The sequence below is a fragment of the Lontra canadensis genome, unplaced genomic scaffold (genome assembly GCF_010015895.1).
Source record: "Lontra canadensis isolate GAN:19392208 unplaced genomic scaffold, GSC_riverotter_1.0 scaffold54, whole genome shotgun sequence".
Classification (NCBI taxonomy): Eukaryota; Metazoa; Chordata; class Mammalia; order Carnivora; family Mustelidae; genus Lontra; species Lontra canadensis.
The window spans coordinates 10,688,702-10,710,898 of NW_022631048.1; positions in this window are offsets into that span (position 1 = coordinate 10,688,702).

Here is a 22,197-nt window from a genome sequence, read left to right on the forward strand (position 1 = left end):
TTCAGAAATAAGATCATGCAAGTATGGTCAACAATTATTGATAAAATGTCAAGAATTCTAAGTGAAAATGGGAAAGCATCTTCAATAAGGGGTTTTGGAAAAACTGGATATATGAAAAAAAAAAAAAAAGAAGAACTGGACCCATATCTTCCACTATCCACAAAAATCAATTCAAAATGGGTTAAATTCCTGAATGTAGACCTGAAACTGTAAACTTCCTAAAAGAAAACTTAGGGAGTAAGCTCTTTGACACTAACCTTGGAATTGATTTTTTGGATTTGACACCAAATTCAAAAGTCAAAAAAAAAAAAAAAACGAAAAATAAAGAGATCGGATTACATCAAACTAAAATGTTTCTACACCACAAAGGAAACCACCGACAAAATGAAAAAATAATCTACCAAAGGGGGAAAAAATATTTGCAAAACACATATCCAGTCAGTAGCTAACATGCTGAACATATAAGGAATCCATACAACTCAGTGGCAAAAATAAATAAATAAATAAATAAATAGCTCAATTAAAAAGTTGACAAGGACTCAATCTGATACAAATGGCACATCCCTTGTCTTGAAGGAAATGCAAATCAAAATTGCCATGTGATATCACCTCTCACGTGTTAGGATGGCATTATCAAACAGACAAGCAGTAACAAATATTGTTGAGGACATGGAGAGAAGGGAATTTTCCTGCACTGTTAGTGGAACTCTAACCCGGGACAGCCACTTTGGAAAAGAGTATGGAATTCTTCAATAAAGTAAAAATAGAAGTACTGTGTGGCCCAGCCATCCTGCTTCCACATATGTATCCAAAGGAAATGCAATCATTACCTGGAAGAGCTCTCTGAGCTGCTGTTTTATGCAGCATCACTCACAATAACCAAGGTGTGGAAACAAACTGTCAGTCCATGTATGAATGGATGAGAAAATTATATACACATATATAATATGTAGAAATATAGAAAAAAATGTATTAATGTAATAAATGATTAAATAATAAATGTTAAAGAATAAATAAATATTAAATAATATAATAAATTCTATTGTATATATTTAATGGAATATTATTCAGCCTTGAGAAAGAAGATAGTCCTGTTATTTACAGTAACACGGCTGAAACTGGAGGGCATTTCATATTATGAAGTATGTCATAAAAAGAAAATCAAATACATGATATCACTTCCATGTGGAGTCTAAATAAAAGTTTAACTCACAGAAACAGAGTAGTGGGGCACTTGGGTGGCTCAGTTGATTGAGCATCTGACTCTTGGTTTCAGCTCAGGAAATGATCTCAGGGTCATGGGATCAAGCATGGAGTCTGCTGGAGGTTTTCTCCCTCTTCTTCTCTCTCCCCCTCTGCTCCTTCCCCTGCTCATGCTCTCTCTTTCTAAAATAAAAAAAATAAAATCTTAAAAGAAAGGAAGGAAGAAAGGAAAGAAGGAAGGAAGGGAGGGAGGGAGGAAGGGGAGAGGGAAAGAAGGAAGGAAGGAAGGAAAGAAAGAAGGAAAGAAGGAAGGAAGGAAGGGAGGGAGGAAAGAAGGAAGAGTAGAATAGTGGTCCCCAGGGTTTGGGGCTGGAAGGTATAGGGAGAGATTGGTAAAAGAGTACAAACTCTCAGTTATAATATGAATGAGGTCTGAAGATAATGTATAACATGGTGAATAAGGTTGACAATATTGTATAGTATTTTTTAAATTTACTATTATTATTATTATTATTATTATTATTATTTAGCGAGAAAGAGAGTGCGAGGAGGGGTGGGAGTGACAGTGTGAGAGGGAGAGAATCTTAAGCAGCTTCCAGCTCAGCATGGAGCTGGACAATAGGATTGATCTCACCACCCGGAGATCATGACCTGAGCTGAAATCAAGAGTTGGAAGCTTAACTGACTGAGCCACCCAGAAGCCCAATTCCATATTTTACATTTAAAATTTGTTAAAAGAGTAGAATTTAAGTGTTCCCACCAAAAAAATAAAAACAGGTAAATAGGTGATGGGCATGTTAATCGGCTTACTTGAACAAATCCTTCTACAATGTATGCATATATTAAATCATCATATTGAATGCTTTAAGTATCTAATCATTTTTTATTATACTTGAATAAAATTGAAAAAAGAAAATTATTTCTCATTGACCAGACAACTTCTTTCTTCTATCATCCAGTAAACAACAGGAAGATGAGGAGATGGATGCCATGTATGTTCCAGACAGCCTAGTAGGTCAGGTGTTCTGAGAGTATTAAATTTGGGAAGAATCCTACTTCAGACTGTCTTTACTACTTTGAAGGAAAGTGATTTTAATTTTGGAAATTCTTGTCAAACCTACAAAAATCAATTTAACTGTCTACTGTAGAACCTATTAAGAATGTGGAAGTAGCCTTTACACTGACAGAGAAATATTCAAAGGTTACTAAATCCAGACAGATAATTTCCTGTGAAACTAAACATTCTTTCAATCTCCTTTGTGTATCTGTGTGCTCACATGAACACACACGTATACACACAACTACATGAAGAACACAGAAGTTTATAAGATGTCGCACAAACCCTCCCCAATGATGAGTTTGATAGCATTCACTTCTGTTTTTAAAAGATGAACAAAGGTGAAGAAACTAAAATCAGGGACTTTCCTTGGACTCAGAGAATTGAAGTTTCAGAGCAAATCAAAATGCTAAAATCTAGAAGAAATGGAGGAATACAAGAAAGCCCAGAGTAACTTGCCCAGTGCAGAAGTCTGTGAGCCATAAACTGGTAAGAACAATGAAATGATCATTTGGCAAATTCCTAGAGGCTGAGTTTAGACCGGTCTGAGAGTGAGAAACTTCTATGGGGGTTCAGTCCAAGGGACAACAACATATTTATGGGTTTTACCTCAAGGACACTCACTAGGTTCTTGCATTAAAAAGTTGGGAAAAATTTACTCATGTCTTCAGCAGAGAGAGAAGATAACTATTTTGAATTATGCCCAGTACATTTACCAAAACAAAGGCCTACTCTCCAGTGAAAAATACTTCACCAGAACCATAGTTCATGTAGTCAGAAGGGAAATTACCAATTCTAGGTCCCTGAACCTTCCTGAGCCACTCAAGGGTAAGAAAGAGTTATGAAGGTCACATTGTGAAAACAGACTTACTCGAAGACCAAGATTCAACCGTACGATTATAAAATGCTTCCCTCCCACTCCTTATCATATATTAACTGTGATATAGTAACAGTGGGCAAGAGGCCCAGGCATTACTTAAGAAGGAGTTCTTAGGGAAATCTAAAGAAATCTAAAGAAAACAAGGAAAACGCAAATAAAGACACTAAAGGAATTTGAAGCCTCTGGCCCCAAAAGCTACAGCAAATACTAAAGACATGCAATTTCCAGCTGGACTATTCTAAAATCTCATGCTAAAGACCTATGTATTTCGGTTCCTGTTATCCAATGTAGCATACCTAGACTTTTATTTAAAAATAAAATTACAAGTTATATTAAAAGGAAAGGAAAACAGTCTGAAGAGATGAAGCATACATCAGAACAAAATTACATAGGGTGCAGATTTCTATCACACCAGGAAACGAGTAACTGAATAATACCTCAAAAATACAATGGAAAAAGTAGACAACATGCAAGAACAGATATGTAAGGTAAATAAGTTATATGGAAATTCTTCTAGAGAATCAAAGGGAGGCTCCTACTGACTCAGTCAGAGCACACGACTCTTGATTCAGGGGTCATGAGTCTGAACCTCATGTTGGGTGCAGAAAATCAAAAGAAACCCCACAGAAAACAGAAACAGTGTAGCAGAAATGAAGAGTGTATTTGTTCCAGAAAAGAATCTATGAACTGGAATATATGACAAAAGAAACTTACCAAACTGGAATAAAGGAAGGAATTTTTTAAAAAGAACAGATTATTGGATAATTGCAGCCAATTACAAATAGTATAAGATAATAATACTTGGAATACCAGAAAAAGAAGAGACAACGAAGCAGAAATATTTGATAGAATAATGGCCAAGAACTTTGGAAAGTTGATGAGAGATCACAACCTATAGAATCAGGTAGCCCAGGAAATATGAAACAGGAAAAACACCCTATATTCAACACCTGGAAAGGTCATAACTAATGCAGAGAAACAAAGACAAAGAGAAAATCCTGAAAAACACCAGTTTGCAGGGGGTTGGGGGTGATCTTACTTATAGAGGAGCAAGGATACAAATTACAGCAGACTTCTCATCCAAAAGCATGCCAGTGGGAACCAAGTCGAGTGAAATATTAAAAGCAAAAACAAAAACAAAGACCTCACCATCAGAAAATTCTACAAGCAGTGAAATTATCTTTCTAAACTAGAGGAGAAATAAAATATTTCTCAGCAAACAAAAAACTAAGGGAAATCATAATCAGCAGGCCAGCCCCACGGGAAACCGTAGAAATTTTTCAGAAGGAAAATGAAAGAGATCAGAACCTTGGATGTATATTTTTAAAAAAAAGAAAAGAAAAAAGAAAACGTTTTGGAGAAATCAGCACGATAGTAAAATAAAACATTTTGTTTCTCATATTCAGTTGATTTAAGAGATGTTTATACAAAGTAATAATAATAATGGATTGTGTGATCCATGTTTATGAATAAGGGAAATAAATGGTAGTAAGTAGTAAGAGACAGCTGGAGGAATTTGGAACACTGTTTTATAATGCACCCATATCACCCGTCAATTGTTACAGTGCTCTTTTTTTTTAAACATTTTATTTATTTATTTATTTATTTATTTATTTATTTATTTATTTGATAAACAGAGATCACAAGTAAGCAGAGAGGCAGGCAGAGAGAGAGGAGAGAGACCCCGGGTCCCTACAGTGGTCTTTGAATGAAGACACAGATCAGTTGTAAATACATATTTACAAAGTCTATGGAAACTACTAGAACAATTAAAAATAATAGTTTCCTTCAGAGAAAGGAAAGTTACCAGTGATAAAGAGGATAATTACATAATGATAAAGGGGTCATAATCCAAAAATATCTTTTTTTTTAAAGATTTTATTTATTTATTTGAGAGAGATTGAGCAAGCAAGAGAGAGAGAGAACAAGCAAGGGGGAGGGACAGAGAGAGAAAGAGAGAAGCAGACTCCCTGCTGAGCAAAGAGCCTGATGCAGGGCTCAATCCCAGGACCCCAGGATCATGACCTGAGTTGAAGGCAGATGCTTAACCCACTGAGCCACCCAGGTGTTCCCTCCAATAATGTCTTCACTGAATCTAATGTGTATGCACCTAAGGACAGGACATCAATGGATGTGAGACTAAAACTGGTGGAACCCCAAGGAGAAAGATGAATACACTATCATGCTAGGGGACTTTCGCAGCTCTCTATCAGCAGTGGGCAGATCCAGTAGGCAGAAGGTTAGAAGGCCATGTTGAACTCCACACCACCATCAACCAACTGAGTATAATTGACGTCTGCAGACCATCTCACCCACCAAGAGAAGATTACACATTGTTCTCATTTGCATATTCACCAAGATGAACCACATTCTGGGCCATAAAACACACTTCAGCAAATGTAAAGGAGAAGAAATCATATAGTGTCTGATATCGGACCATAACAGAATGAAAGCAGAATTTGGTAAAGAAAGATAGCTGGAAAATCTTGAAATACTTGGAGATTAAAGAATACACTTCCAAAGAAGACTTGAGTCAAAGAAGAAATCTTAAGAGAAATTAAAAAAAAAAAAAAGTTTTGAAATAAGTGAACGTGAAAATAGAAAAGCAGGGGGCACCTGGGTGGCTCAGTGGATTAAGCCTCTGTCTTCAGCTCAGGTCACGATCTCAGGGTTCTGGGATCGAGCCCCACATTGGGCTCTCTGCTCGGCGGGGAGCCTGCTTCCCCCTCTCACTCTCAGCCTAACTCTCTACCTACTTGTGATCTCTGTCTGTCAAATAAAAAATTAAAAAAAAAAAATAGAAAAGTAGTACTTGGAGGGAAATTTCTATCAATGAAATGCATGTGTTGGATAAAAATGATCTGAAATCCATAACCTAAGCTACTTTAGGAGTTTGAGAACAAGAAACAAGTTTTCAATTAAATATTTTTTATTCAGTTCTTCTTTCTACCTTCTATTTATTTATTATTATTTTTTTTGAGAGAGAAAGAGAGAGATAGAGAGAGAGAGAGAAAACATGAGTGGGAGGAGGGGCAGAGGGAGAGAGAGAATCTTAAGCAGGTTCCACGCTCAACATGGAGCCCAGTGTGGGGCTTGATCTCTCGGCCCTGAGATGATGACCCAACCAGAAACCAAGAGTCAGGCACTTAACCAACGGAGCCACCCAGGCACCCCTGTAATTTCTAGTTATTTTCTGACAGGACCTATTTCTTCTCTGAAATTTCTCTCTTGCTCTCTCTCTCTCTCTCTTTTTTTTTTTTTTTTTTTTCATTTGTTTCAAGGGCATTGGCAACTGCTCACCGAAGCATTTTTATTATGGCTGTTTTAAATTCACTGTCAGATAGTTCTAACATCCTCATCATTTCCACGTTGGCTTCTATTGTCTTTTTTTTTTATTCTGCTTGATATCTTCCTGGTTCTTGGTAGATGAGAGAGTTTCTGCTAAAACCTGGTAAGTGTTACATTCCATTTTGAGGGTCTGGGTAGTATTGACACGTCCAGTTTTAGGGGGGTCTCTAACACCCCTCTGTCCTGTCCTTGGCCTTTGCCCAGTCTCCTTGCTCCTGGGTGGTCCTGGAAGTCTAGATTCCCCATACAGCCTTCTTGGGTACCAAGGAAGGGGGTCCCCATTACTTTTGGGCAGGGGTGAGTATTCCAGCTCCATACACTGTCTCTGCAGACACTGGGGTAGTGCTTTCTTGGCTCACCACTCAACCCTCTCCAACACCACCCCAGTAGGGAGTGAGAGGCACGTGGTCATAATGCTGGGTGTAGGTAGAATTCTATGCTGTCCTCTACATCTCCACTGACCCTGTGGGTGTGGGAGGGATCTCATCACTGGCTGGAGGGGATGAACCTCACCTTCTGTGACACTAGCTCAGGAGGGATTTGGGATGTTTCCAAAGGTAGCTTCAGGAGGATACCCCTCCAGGCTGCCCAGTCTGCCCTGGTGTAAGGGGTGCAGGTGGGAGGGCACCAGTCCTGTTGGGGTCCGTGATCAAAGGAACGAGACTGATACAAAGCGAAGGTCAAGCAAAGCTTTATTTTACGCCGAGCATCAAGAATCAAACTGACTGGTCAGTGCTGTCTCTTACGAAAAGCTGATGAGGATGACCCCGGCAAGGCCACTCCCAACGTGGCTGCTCTGGACGAGGCTGCTCCCCAGACAGGGCGGCTCCCCAGATAGGGGCTGCTCCTGCGAGGCCGCTCCCTGAGGCCGTGGCTCAGGGCGGCGGGACTGCTGGCAGCGGGGCCGCTGGCAGCTCTCACAGCTCTGACAGCTCTGACAAGAGCTCTGTCAGCTCTTACAAGAGCTCTGACAGCTCTCCTAGCTCTGACAACTCTCCTACACCTTCGAGGACACTTCTACTCCTCCCCAGCCTCAGGGTCGCAGACTAACCTTTATAGGGGTGGTTAAGTCCCGCCCACACACAGGTGGCCAATGGGATCTCACCTCAGTAAATATATGCATGCCCCTCTGATTGGATGTCTTCACCTGGCCTGACTCGCCTTTGTATCTAGGCTTTGCAAATAAGTTCCTCTGGGAGGGGCAGGGCCAATCTAAGTTCACTGCATAGGGTCAATCTAAGTTCACTGCAACAAAATGGCTCCCTCTGGCCAACCAGGCCCTTACATTAGGGCACAGTCCCACCTGTGATGTTGGCTGGGGTAGAGTTGTTACTCTCGGAACATTGTCTGCTTTCTCAGCTGCCCCTCTCCAGGGCCTTCAGTGAGAAAGAGCAGGCTTCCATTGGGGCTTGTTGTGTCTACACTGGTGGACTGTCCCGAGAAGCTGGTCCCTTCAGTTCCAAACGTGAGGCAAAACAGAATCTCAAGGCCACTCACCTCTGTGCTGTTTTTGGAACCCATGGGCCCTGGCAAGTCTGCCCTTTCCATTCCAATTTGGAAGGTCTTGTAATGTCTGTTCTATCTGTCCTGTCTAGGGACTGTACTTGGGTTTAGCAGGAAACAGAAGACAAACATGTCTACTCCAAAAACCAGAAAGCAGAAGTCCTCCTGTGATTTTTTTTCCCTCTAAATTTTAATTTTTGTTTTCATTTTATTTTTACTTTTTTAAAAGATTTTATTTATTTATTTGACAGAGAGAGACACAGCGAGAGAGGGAACACAAGTAGGGGGAGTGGGAGAGGGAGAAACATGCTTCCTGCCAAGCAAGGAGCCGGATGCGGGGCTTGATTCCAGAACATTAGGATCATGACCTCCACCAAAGGCAGATGCTTAACCCACTGAGCCACCCAGGTGCCCCTCCTCTAAATTTTCAATACGCCATGCCCTAATGTAGTGCAGCACTCTGTGTTATGGCAAAGGTTGTGATTTAGAAGCTTAATGCCCAGAAATGTTTGTTTCAATTGTGAGAAAAGCCTATATACGTTTTTTTAAGATTTTACTTATTTACTTATTTGTTTGTTTATGTAAGAGAGAGAGCGCGTGCCAACAGGGGTAGGAGACAAGCAGACTCCGTGCTGAGCACAGACCCCCCCACACCCCTCCGAGGGTTTCATCCCAGCATCCTGAGATCTGGACCTGACCCAAAATCAAGAGTCAGCCCCTGAGACAACTCAGGCAACCAGGCACCCTACCTGAGTAGTTTCTGAAACATTACAATTTGTGTTAAATCTAGAAGAACTTATGGAAAATAGTAGTTAGTGACCTAATTCAAAACATAAAATAATGATGAGGGACGCCTGGGTGGCTCAGTGGGTCAAGCGTCTGACTCTTGATCTTGGCTCAAGCCTTGATCTCAAGGTCATGGTGAGTTCAAGCCCCGTGTTGGGCTCCATCCTGGGCATTGAACCTACTTGAAAATAAAATAACAATATTAATGATGGAAAGTGATGAGTGATACCTGCACACATACACTGGGAAGGCACTGCAACTAGAACCAGAGTGCTGTTCCCAATATCGGCATAGAAGTGAAGATAAAAGTCCTTACGTTGAAACTACAAGGTGTTGAAATTGGTACAAATTTGCAGACTCAAATACGAAAGGGTTAAATCTCTGATCAATTATCGTCTAATAGGTAGGAAATGTGAAGGAGGTTTCTTAACACGATCCCCAACTTTCGGGGAAAACAAAACTTAACCTTACTATTTTGGAGCAAAAACATTTTTTTTTTTTTTTTCCAACAGGACATCACTTTCTTCTTGTAAACAGTGAATCACGACCGAGGTTTGCTGATTTTTTCAGATTGTCTCAGTGTGAAATATCTCAGGATTTTAGCAGTGAATTGCATTCAGTATATGTGATGACGGTGTGTCTGCCCCTTAAAGCAGAGCCATGGACCGGTCCTTGGGACCCACGCTTGCCTGAAGGCCCACACAGGCTGGGCGCAGCCCCTCCCCCTGCATCGGGCAGCTTCCTTCTGAATCAGGCAGTTCACGAAAAAGGGTCTCTCTGATGCCTTGGCAAACTGCTTCTCATATTTTTGCTTTAATCATGTGTCCTTTTTGGCTCAATCCACATTTGGCCACATAACACTTGTTCAAAAGCGTGAGATGATCAGATTTCCCCCAGAGTGCCCTGAAGGGGAGATGCCTTCTGTTATCAGTCCTACAGAAACTTTCTTATAAATGTTCTTCTTTGTCATTGATTCTCCTGACTTTTTTTTTTCCTCTCATTTAGAGTGAACATAGCCATGTGTTCACAAGAGCCATGTGAATTCCCAAAGGGCATTAGCTAAATTAGCGTGGACTTTGCATGCCTTTCTCTTTCCGGATACGTCATTTTGCTCCCTGTTGAGGTGTTCACAGCATGAACAACGTTTTAAACGTTAACAAGTCAATGTGCTTTATCCTGACCATGCAGTGATGGGACTCAGATGAGGACATCCTTCTTCTTCTGCACCCACCGTTTTGCAAGCTGCTCTTAGCCATTCTGTCATGCCCCACAATCAGCACCTGGAAATATTTTTCCTAACTTCATATTCAGCCTGCAAAACAGTGTGAGCTTCTGTGTGTGGCAGCAGGAACTGTGCTGGAGTCAACGTGGCTGGTTGTCAATCTCCCACAGCACCCCGGGTAGGGGGTGCGGTGGGGGGGCCCTGAGGGGGGGCTGCTTGAAAGCAAGAGTCACTTTTATTTCTGACAGTCTGTGCCTGATGCAGAATCTAGCCCTCGCTGCGCACAAAATAGAGGCTAGTTGTATAAAGTACCCTGCAAACCAGTTAACCTGCTCTCTGCAACATGCTGGGCAGGGGACAAGGGAAATCATAAACATGTGAACGGGAGGGAATTGAATGGAAATATTCTATGTGTCTTGGGAAACAAACAAACAAAATCCAAACAAAACAACCATCAATTAGTTGACTTTTCTATTGGGCTTTGCAACTCGAAATGATCTTCTTTATTTTAGTTATTTACAACTGATCTTATTTTAATCACACTATAATTGCTTTCACGGGATATAACAACATTTTTATAGCATATGGTGTGACTAAAAAAGTAGGTACGTTTCATAGTCATTTACAAAATTCCATGTAAGCAACTTCAGTATGAAATGATAAAATTATAGCATGCTGTTATGTGTTTTAAAATAAAAGTAAAAAGTGGGGTGCCTGGGTGGCTGGCTTAGGGTGTTGACTGCCCCACTCTTGATTTTGGCTCAGGTCATGATCTCAGGAGTTGCGAGTTCGAGCCCCATGTTGGGCTCCACACTCAGTGCAGAATCTGCTTGAGGTTCTCTCTTCCTCTCCCCCTGCTCCTTCCAGCCCCTGTTCTCTCTCTGTCTCTGAAATAAACAGATAAATCTTTAAAAAGATAATAAAATAAAGTAAAAGTAAAAAAAAGTATAGATTACAAGTATGTGAGCGATTTCATGGTTTCCAGATGGACTCTTACAGATACACATATCTCCCTCCATACAAATCATTATTAACATGCTACATGCAATTTTTTAGTGATGTGTGAATGTTTAATACAGAATCAGTACACAATTGAGTTTCACAGCATTGAGGATGTCAGTTAGCAAAAGTCTGCTTCAATGTCACGCATGCTCTTAGTCTTATAAAGAATGGAGATTAAGAAGTTGATTCTCTGGCTAGGCATGGACTTGAACACTGTGCTCTGGTCTTCATGTAACCCTCAAATTCACATGTTGAAATTCTATGTCCGATTTTGGGATGATATTAGGAGGTGGGGCCTTTGGGTGGTGGTTAGGTCAGGAGGGTAAAGCCCTCACCATGGGATTAGTACCCTAAAGAAATCCCTCACCCCTTCCAACACATAGGGATACGCAAGATGTTGCCACATATCCAGAAGAGGGTCTTCCCAGAACCCAACCGTGCTGGTACCCTGATCTTGGACTTCCACATCCATGCTGTGAGACATTAGTATTTGCTATTCACAAGCTGGCTAAGGTGAATGCATGCTGCTATGCTGGGGTGGGAGGCAGGGAAGTGTTTGGAAGGAATCCGTCTTTGTGCTTATAATTTGCATTACGTTTATTACCATGAAAAGCATTTCAATGAAGCCAGGTCTGTGTGTAGGGAAAGCCTACAGCTCAGACAATCTTGTGAAAATGTAAGGATCTGGAAGTCCTACTAAGAGACTTAAGAACTTATTGGAATTGCCACTGATGTTCTTGTGCAAAGAAAACATTCACGGTCTGTAGGGTGGAAATTAAGGTTGTGTGGGAATAACTCAGACCCCACTTCTCTTTGTCTGTCTTGCCCTGATCTTCCACAGAGTCGTGTATTTATTCAAGTAGCTCATCGTGTGTACAGGAACAAATGAATCCTTTCAGAAGCTAAAAAAAAAAAAAAAAAAGATCATTGGTGCTTATAATCGTGAAAGCTCCGGAAAGGCGACAATTGTCACCAACACTGTATTGTGTGACCAAAATTTGCTAAGACGACAGACCTTACATGTGATCTGCTCCCATACTCACAAACAGTCAAGTAAGTGAAGGAGATATGATGAAATGGATTGTGGTGATTGTTTCGTAATGTATACCTGTCAACATCATGGCACACCTTAAATAAAAACAATACGTAAATGTCAGTGAGATTTCAATCAAGTTGTTAAAACCTATTTCTATCAGGCTCTGACTAAATTCTCTGGGGAACTTTGATCTCCAATCCACCTGAGCTGAATTCTTCTGAGTTCTCAACCGGAGACTCAGTTCCTAAGCCAGTACTAATGGAAGAAATGTGTGCATTTGTCTCCCACACCCCTCCACTCTGGGGAACTCAGAATCTACCCATACTTCTCAGCTGCAGACCCGGTTTCTTCTTTCTTACTCAGGAAAGACTTGTGTGAGGTATCTACAATGCCACAGATTCAAGTTTCCCTGGACACGTCGGACGATTAAGGTCCACTTCTGTGATAGCCCTCAAGCTGCTTCCTCTCCCACAAAAATCAGTGTTCTACCACTTCTTAGCTTTGCAATCTTTACATACCACAAACATCTCATCCACAAAATGGGAACAATGTCCTAAACATTCAGGATCATCATAATCATTCCAAGTCCATGAACATCTCTAGATAAGGCTTCTTTCTTGGTTTCAAATACGTCACCTATAAGTGGTTTTTGAACTCTTCCCAAGGCAAGAAGCTTGAACGTTTGAGTCCCCTGCACAAGAGATTGACTTGGTTCGGATGTGTGTGTTTCAAGGTAATCTCCTCTCCAAGGACTGCTTGCTTTAGCATCCCCATAGAGGCAGAATAACAGAAAGCTTAGACGTGGAACATTTGGAGACAGTCTTCTTGATTTTGTATTATGGGTTTGCTTGGGAAATTTTAATTAAGCTACACTGTCTCTTTTCATTTATTGAAATTTTTATTGAGATAATTATAGGTTCACATGAAATTATAAGAAGGAAAATAGATTCTATGTACATATTACGTACGTGTAATAACACTACTATGTGTCCCCAGTTTCATCCAACAAGAACTACTTTGCAAAAGTGTGGTAATCCAATCACTATCATGTGACCAGGTTTTTGTGTCCACTGAGTAGTGAAGATATGGAACAGATTCATCACAACACGGATTCCTCGTGGCGTGCCTGCCCTTGAAAACCCCACACCTCTCTTCTGCCTCATTCCTATTCTAATGCTTGACGAACACTAATCTGCTCCCATTTCCAAACTGTTATTGTTTTTAAAATGGTATAATCGTGCGATATGTAACCTTTTGGGACTGGCTTCTCTCAGTCAACATTACTCCCTGGGGACTCGTCCAAGCTGTTTTGTGTGTTATGTCTGTTGCTCGTACTGGCAGAGTAGATTCCCGAACTTGGATTGTACCAATGTTTGATTAACCATTCACCCGTCGAAGGACATTTGGGCTATTTCCATTATTGAGCTATTACAAATAAAATGACTATGAACATGAATGTATGGGTTTTCATGTGGACTTAAGATTTCATTTATCTGGGACAAATGCCCAGAAATACAGTTTCCAGGTTGTGCCATCTGGTAATTACATACATAAATTTATAAGAAACTGCCCATCTTTTCCAGCTTGGCTGCATCATTTTACTCTTCCAGCAACAACGTATGGATGAAAGACTTTCTCAGCATCCTTACCAGAATTTGACTGTGGTTTTTTTTTTTTTTAATTTTAGTAATTCTGATAGGTGTGTAGTGATTATCTCATTGTGGTTTTTTTTTTTTTTAAGATTTTATTTATTTATTTGACAGAGACAGTGAGAGAGGGAACACAAGCAGGGGGAGTGGGAGAGGGAAAAGCAGGCTTCCCACTGAGCAGGGAGACTGATGTGGGGCTCGATCCCAGGACCCTGGGATCATGACCTGAGCCAAAGACAGATGCTTAACAACTGAGCCACCCAGGCGCCCCTCATTGTGGTTTTAATTTACATTTCCCTTTTAGCCCATCAGGAGGACCACCTTCTCTTACATTTATTTGCCATTGTATATCCTCCCATTTTCCAATTGTTTGTATTGTTGTTGTTGGGTTAGAGTGCTAACTAAGCAGGGCATGAGCTCTTTAATAAAAATATGATTCAGAAAAAAATCTCTGTTTGTAATTTGACTTGATATCCTCTTAACCAAGTCTTTCACGGACCAAAGTTTTTAAGTATTTAAGAAGCCCAATTTATATTTCTTGTTTTCAATGTCTTGTGCCTAAGTGATGAAGTTTTTCTCTTAGCTTTTTCCTAACGGTTTTATAATTTTACATATTACATGTAACTTTATGATCCACTTTAGGTTAATTTTTATGTAAGTTGTGAGGTTTATGTCAAAATTCATTTTATTTTTGCACAGGAATTTCCAAATATTATAACACCGTTTGTTGAAAGACTACCTTCCTTCTTTAAATTATTTTGTTTCTCTATCAAAACTTAGTTGGCCATATTTGTGGAAGTTTATTCCTGCATCCTCTGTTCTTCTGCATTGATCTGTCTATCCCTCTATTAATGCCACAAAGTCTTTTTACGTTAGCCACATAGTAAGCCTTGATATTGGATAGAATAATGCTGCCTACTTTATGCTTGTCCTTTTTAGTTTAGTTCCTTTACTTTACATACAAATTTTAGAATTACGTTGACTATGCCCATGAGAAATTTTGTGGAATTGTGATATGAAACCTGTAGCTCAATTTAGGGAGAATTAATTTTCACTATGTTGAATCCCCCAATCTGAAAAACACTACTACATGTCCCCATTTGTTTATGTCTCCTTTGATTTCTTTCTTCAGCATTTTGTAACTTTCGGTATACATATTCATCACATGTTTTATTAATTTTGTACCTAAATTTTTAGCTTTCTTTCCAATCTGTATCTTTTTTTCCCCCGTTTCTTAGCCCAGAAGCTTGAATTTGCTGTAGTCTGTTGAAGTAGAGTGGCAAGAGCCTCCATCTTTGTGTTGTTCCTGAACTTGTTAGGAAGTCATTCAGTATTTGACCATTAGGTATGGCAATAGCTTTACATCTTTCATAAATCACCTTATCAAGCTGAGGGAATTTTTTTTTCTATTTCCCTCTAATTAGCTAAGAGGTTTTTGTTCTTTGTTTTTGTTTTTGTTTTTTAAGATTTTATATATTTATTTAAGAGAGAAGAGAGAGAGCAGGCAAGCAAGCCAGGGGAGGAGCAGAGGAGAAGGGAGTAGGAGAGGGAAAGAAAATTTGAGGTAGACTCCATGCTCAGCATGAAGCCTGACCTGGAGCTCAATCTCACAACCATGAGATCATAACATGAGCTGAAACCAAGAGTCAGAGGCTTAACTGACTAAGTCACCCATGAGCCCCTAGCTAAGAGTTTTCATCATGAACGGGTGTTGGATTTTGTAAAAGGTTTTCTGTACAAATGGTATGATCATAGGAATTTCCTTTTCTAGCCTGTTGATATGGAAAATGACATTAATTGGCTTTAGTGTTAGACCAGCCACGCATATCTGCAACAAAACCCATGTGGTCATTGTGTACATATGTATATATTAATTAAGAAATACAAGATATTACATATAATATCGTGTGTGTGTGTGTGTGTGTGTGTGTGTAAAATACATTATTGCTGGATTTCATCTGCGCATATGTTGTTGAGGATTTTTGCACCTACATTCATGTTAGACCTAGCTTTGTTTTGTGTTAATCTTTGTCTGGTTTTGGTATCAAGGAAATACTGGTCTCAAAAAATGAGTTGGGGAAGTTTTTCCTCCTCTTCTGTTTGATGCACGAGATTATTTAAAAGTAGTGCTACCTGGTGAAATCATTGAGACCAGGAGATTTCTTTATCAGAAACTTTAAATGATGGATTAATTTCTGTAAATGTTATTGGGCTGTTCAGATTATCTATTTCATTTGGTTGAGTTTGAGTTCTTGGTTTTCCAGGAATTGTTCTATTTCTTCAAAGTTTACAAACTTACAAGATTTAAATTTTCATAACATTCCCTTAACTTCTTAATCTTCAGGAACTATAGTGATATTCTCTATTTCATTTTTGATATTTGTGATTTGTGTCTTCTCTCTCTTTATTTTTGCCGCTCTTACTAGAACCAGCATGAATTCACTGGAAAAGTTCTTTAAAGAACCAATCATTTATTTCATTGATTTTTTTTCCCCTCTATTTTCTATTTTCAATTCTATTCATTTCTATTCTTATCTTTATTATTGTTTTCTTCCTTCTGCTTGTTTTGGGTTTATATTTCTTTAGTTCCTAAGTTCTGGAGGTGAGAGCTTACATCGTCAATGGGTCTTTCCCTCTTCCCTAGAGACGGCAAGCAATCCCATAGATTTCAATCTCAGCATTTAGTTGTGTCCCACAGCTTGTTCTAAGAATATGCTTTAGAGGATGTTGCTTCGTTGTGTTGTTCAGCTCTTGCTTCTCGCAGAGTTTCTGTCTGGTGTTCCATCCGTGGCTGAGAGGGGACAGCTGACATATTCAACTATAGTTATGGATTCTTTTTTTTATTCTTTTGAGTTTACCAACTTTTGCGTGACATCTTTTGCAGTGCTGCTGCTTGGTGCTCAGACATTTAAAATCAGCATGTCTCCCTAATGGATTGATTCTTGTATTATTATGTAGCACTTCTCCTTGCTTTTAGTAATTTCTTTTCCTCTGAAGTCAACTTTATCTGCTATTAATATCCCCTCTCCTGTTTTTCCTTTATTACTTTTGGATTAGTGTATAATTTTCCATTCTTCCACTTTCAGTCTACGTATGCCGTTGAATTTGACTCGAGCTTCTTACAAAAAACATAAATGTTGGTGATCTTTATTTACTCTGCAAATCTCTTCTGATTGATATGTTTAGACCATTTAATTTTAATAACTATCATAAATTATGATAGGTTAATTAATAATGATTAATGTTAATGTTAATTAGTAATTAATGTTAACATTAATTAATAATTAATGTAATTAATGACAGGTTATTTTGTTAAGTCTGCCCTTTATTACTTGTTTTCTGTGTGTTTCTTCTGATTCTTGTGTGTCTCTTACTCTATTCTTCTTTCATATAGATTACTTAACATGATGCAATGCAAGATTCCATCTTGATATTTTGAATGTATCTGGTTTTTTTTTAAGATTTTATTTATTTATTTGATAGAGAGAGATCACAAGTAGGCAGAGAGGCAGGCAGAGAGAGGGGAAGGGAAGCAGGCTCCCTGCTGAGCAGAGAGCCCGACGCGGGGCTCAATCCCAGGACCCTGGGCCGAAGGCAGAGGCTTTAACCCACTGAGCCACCCAGGTACCCCTGAATGTATTCCTTTGTATATTTTTTGTGGTTTCTCTGGGAATTACGTTTTATAATATATATTTTTATAATATTTTATATAAATATTATATATTTATATATATTTATATATTTTATATAATATAGAATATATATATGACTTATCATTCTCTACTGGTATCAAGAGTTTACCACTGTGTTAATGGTGAAATCTTCATTACTATTTAGTTTCTCTACCTTACCCACTTTTAAATATCATTGTTTCAAATGTCACATAGTGTTTATAGTTTTGTTTCAGTCCCTAATATGATTTAGAACATTGGTGAGGTAAAGGTTAATCTATTGTATGTAAAAGCTTATGTATTCACATTTCTGATTGTTCTATTATTCCTCCCTGATGCTCCAAGACCCTCTCTCTCTTTTTTAAACTCTCTTTCTTGTTGAAAAACTTCCATAATTAATCTTTAAGATTTGGTCTGCTAGTAACACATTTTTAAAGTTTTCTTTTATCTGATAATGTTTTATTTCCTCTTCATTCTTGAAGGATTTTTCTTTTTTTTCTTTTTCTTTTTTGCCCAGTATAGAATTCCCAGTAGACATTTCTCTTATTACTTTAAAACATGGGGTAACTTTTTTCTGGCCTCTGTGGTTTCATACGAGATATCCAACGACATTTGAATTGTTATTCCACTGTAGGTAATCTGTCTTTTCTCCCGGACTGCCTTTAGGATTTTCCCTTTGTCTTTCACTTTTATAAATTTAATGATGAGATTTCTTGGTGTGAATTTCTTTGGTTTAATACTGTTTAGGCCTTGCTTAGATTCTTTAATCTGGGATGTTGTACCTTTTGCCATAGTAGGGAGTTCTCCACCAGTATTTCTTCAAACCCTCTTTCAGCTCCGCTCCTGGTTCTATGACACTAATGGTGGTTACTTTGGAATTGCCCTATAAGCTAACCCTGTGCTCTCTGCTGCTCAAAGTGGGATAACTGTTGATTATCTTCTGTCCTAGCTGCTTGGATCCATCCTGTATGATTTTTACATTGCTGTTATTATAATTTTCAGTTTATGATTTCTACTTAGTTCTTTTTTATAACTGTTATTGCCTTACTATCTTATCATTACTTTCAAGAGATATGAGTTTGGAAAATTTTCTGACTTTTTTTGTTGTTGTTTTGTTTTCTAATACTTGTCACTGTTTTCCTTTGTGTACCCAAATCACCAAGATGTTTAGGTCCTAGAAATCTCCCACAATTCAATGATGCCTGGATGATTTTTTCAGATTTTTCATTCTGTGCATTATTTTGGATGATCTGCATTGCTGTGTCTTCAAGTTTACTAGTCTTGAATTTCACTATCAACAGGGAAACTTTTTTGTCTTTGTCTACTTATTCTGACAAGTGTTTCATTTGTGGGTTAGGCTCAAGGTATTGCTTTTTTCTTTCATCATTGTTCGTATTTTCTGCACTTTTTTTAAAAAAAAGGTTTTTATTTAATTTTTATTTTATTTTTTTAATAAACCCCAGGGGTACAGGTTTTAGACCCAGGGTACAGGTTTGTGAATCGCCATGTTTACATACACTCACCATAGAACATACCCTCCTCAATGTCCATAACTCCACCACCCTCTCCGTCCCCCCTCCCCCCCAGCAACCCTCAGTTTGTTTTGTGAGATTAAGAGTCTTTTATGGTTTGTCTCCCTCCTGATCCCATCTTGTTTCATTTATTCTTTTCCTACTCCCCAAACCCCCCACATTGCATCTCCACTTTCTCATATCAGGGAGATCATATGACAGTTGTCTTTCTCCGATTGACTTATTTCATTAAGCATAATACCCTCTAGTTCCATCCACATCTTTGCAAATGGCAAGATTTCATTTCTTTTGATGGCTGCATAGTATTCCATTGTGTATATATACCACATCTTCTTTATCCATTCATCTGTTGATGGACATCTAGATTCTTTCCATAGTTTGGGTATTGTGGACATTGCTGCTATAAACATTTGGGTGCACGTGCCCCTTTGGATCACTACATTGGTATCTTTAGAGTAAATACCCAATAGTGCAATTGCTGGGTCATAGGGTAGCTCTATTTTCAACTTTTTGAGGAAACTTCATGCTGTTTTCCAGAGTGGTTGCACCAGCTTGCATTCCCACCAACAGTGTAGGAGTGTTCCCCTTTCTCTGTATCCTCGCCAGCATCTGTCATTTCCTGACTTGTTAATTTTAGCCATTCTGACTGGTGTGAGGTGGTATCTCATTGTGGTTTTGATTTGTATTTCCCTGATGCTGAGTGATGTGGAGCATTTTTTCATGTGTCTGTTGGCCATCTGGATGTCTTCTTTGCAGAAATGTCTGTTCATGTCTTCTCCCCATTTCTTGATTGGATTATTTGTTCTTTGGGTGTTGAGTTTGCTAAGCTCTTTATAGATTTTGGATACTAGCCCTTTATCTGATATGTTGTTTGCAATTATCTCCTCCCATTCTGTCAGTTGTCTTCTGGTTTTGTTAACTGTTTCCTTTGCTGTGCAAAAGCTTTTGATCCTGATGAAATCCCAATAGTTCATTTTTGACCTTGCTTCCCTTGCCTCTGGTGATGCTCCTAGGAAGAAGTTGCTGTGGCTGAGGTCGAAGAGGTTGCTGCCTGTGTTCTCCTCAAGGATTTTTCTGCACTTTTTATGGGACTGGTAATTGTTTTTTGGTTGGCAGATATTGCGAATGTTACCATGTTGGATGGTAGATATTTTGTGGTAATTTTATAAAAATTATTGAACTTTATTCTCAGATTCAATTAACTTATTCAGATATGGTTTGATCCTTTTAATGTTTGCTTTTAAGCTTTGTTATGAAAGACCAGCATAGCATTTACTTTAGGAAAAATTATAATCCACTATTGGAGCAATAACATTCTGAGTAATCTACTCAATGCTGCTGTTCTGGAAATGTGGGCTATTCCCCATTTTGTGTTTCCTCTGGGTGTTTGTTGTTGTTTTGTTTTGTTTTTTGGGGGGTTTTGTTTGTTTGTTTGTTTTCTTTTGAGGGAAGGAAAGAGAGAGTATGACTCAGAGCTCCATCTCAGGACCTCAACCATGAGCTGAAATCAAGAGGTGGATGCTTAACCTACCAAGCCACCCAGGTGCCCCTTCTCTGGGCATGTTATCTATGATCCATTCCTTTGGTCTTTTTCTTGGCTTTGAGAAACTTTGACACACACTAGTTATGGTGAGCACAAACTATTTCTAGCCCTGTCTTAGTTCTGAGACTTATCTGTATAACTAAAGACAGGTCTGACACAGACCTCAGCTGAAGTCTTCATGTGCACACACCAAGCAGTCCTCTGCAGAAGACTTGGGAGAAACTCTGCACATCTCCAAAGCACTCTGTCTCAACAGGTTTCCTTCTTCCAATATTCTGCTTTGTGAACTCTACCCACTTAACTTTATTAGACCTCCACCTGTGCCTTCTCCATTCAAAAGAACCGCGATATACTGCCTGGTTTCTGCTATCTGAGACTTTTCCCCAAAACTGTCTAGTCAGTAAGCTGGGGCCATCACTGGGATTCCTTCATTTGTTTCCTCAACTCATAGTCATATATCACTGTTCTATCTCATGTTCAATGTCTGAATGCCAGTGTTTTGGGTTGTATCTGTATGATCATCACCATCATTGTCATCATTAGGATTATTTCTGCTGGGAGAGTGAATCCATTACTTCATCTTGGTTGAAAGCAAAACTGGCTTCACTCAGAAGGATCTCATACAATTACATTCATTAGCAGTTACGTTCATTACTTCTCATATTGTCTAATATTTGTCCGATGAAGTTTCCTGATATAGGTGCCAATGTCATTTGATATTTTTAAAAAATTTATTTGAGAGACAGAAAGAGAGAGCAGGAGGAGCAGAAGGCTCTGGAAGAGAACTCCAGGGAGAAGGAGACTCCCTGCTGAGCAGGATAGCCTGACATGAAACTCAATCCCAAGACCCTGAGATCATGACCTGAGCCAAAGGCAGTCGCTTAACTGACTGAGCCACCCTGGTGCCCCCACAAATGTCATTTTGACTGATTCTTTGTTTTAAAACATTATAAGACAGCCTACACTATTTTTGTGCATTTTCTGCCTCAGGCTGGTCATCATTTATTCTCCAAGTGCCATGAGTTTTGATTCAGAACTTCAGAAGCTATAAACTACATCTGTTATTTTAAATACTGTGTTACCTTGAAAAATTCACTTACCTGATCTGGGTCTAATTTCCTTTTCAGGTAAGCCCATTGACAGTTAAGACAACCTCTTGTCTTGCTATATTGTTGTGAAAGAGAACTAAATGAAATACTAAATACAAGTCCTGAGACAAATTCTGATATTTCATAATTCTTAAAGCTCATTATATATAATCTTTTATTATATTATATAATATTATATAACATATAATATAGATAAAAGATTATCTATGATTATAGATAATATATTATAATATTATATATTATATAAATATATAAATATATCAGATAAATTATAAATATGTATTTATTATATTATATATACTTACACACTTATATTAAAAATACAAATATGTATTATTTATAAAGATTTATATATAAATGTATTTATAATATAATTATTTATTCATTTATTTTAATTTTTTTTATTTTTTAAATTTCTTTTCAGTGTTCCAGAATTCATTGTTTATGCACCCACCCAGTGTTCTATGCAATACGTGTCCTCCTTAATACCCACCACCAGGCTCACACAACTTGCCACCCTATCCCCTCCAAAACCCTCAGTTAGTTCCTCAGAGTCCACAGTCTCTCATGGTTTGTCTCCCCCTCCAATTTCCCAAACTCACTTCTCCTCTCCATCTCATCATGTCCTCCATGTTATTCCTTATGCTCCACAAGTA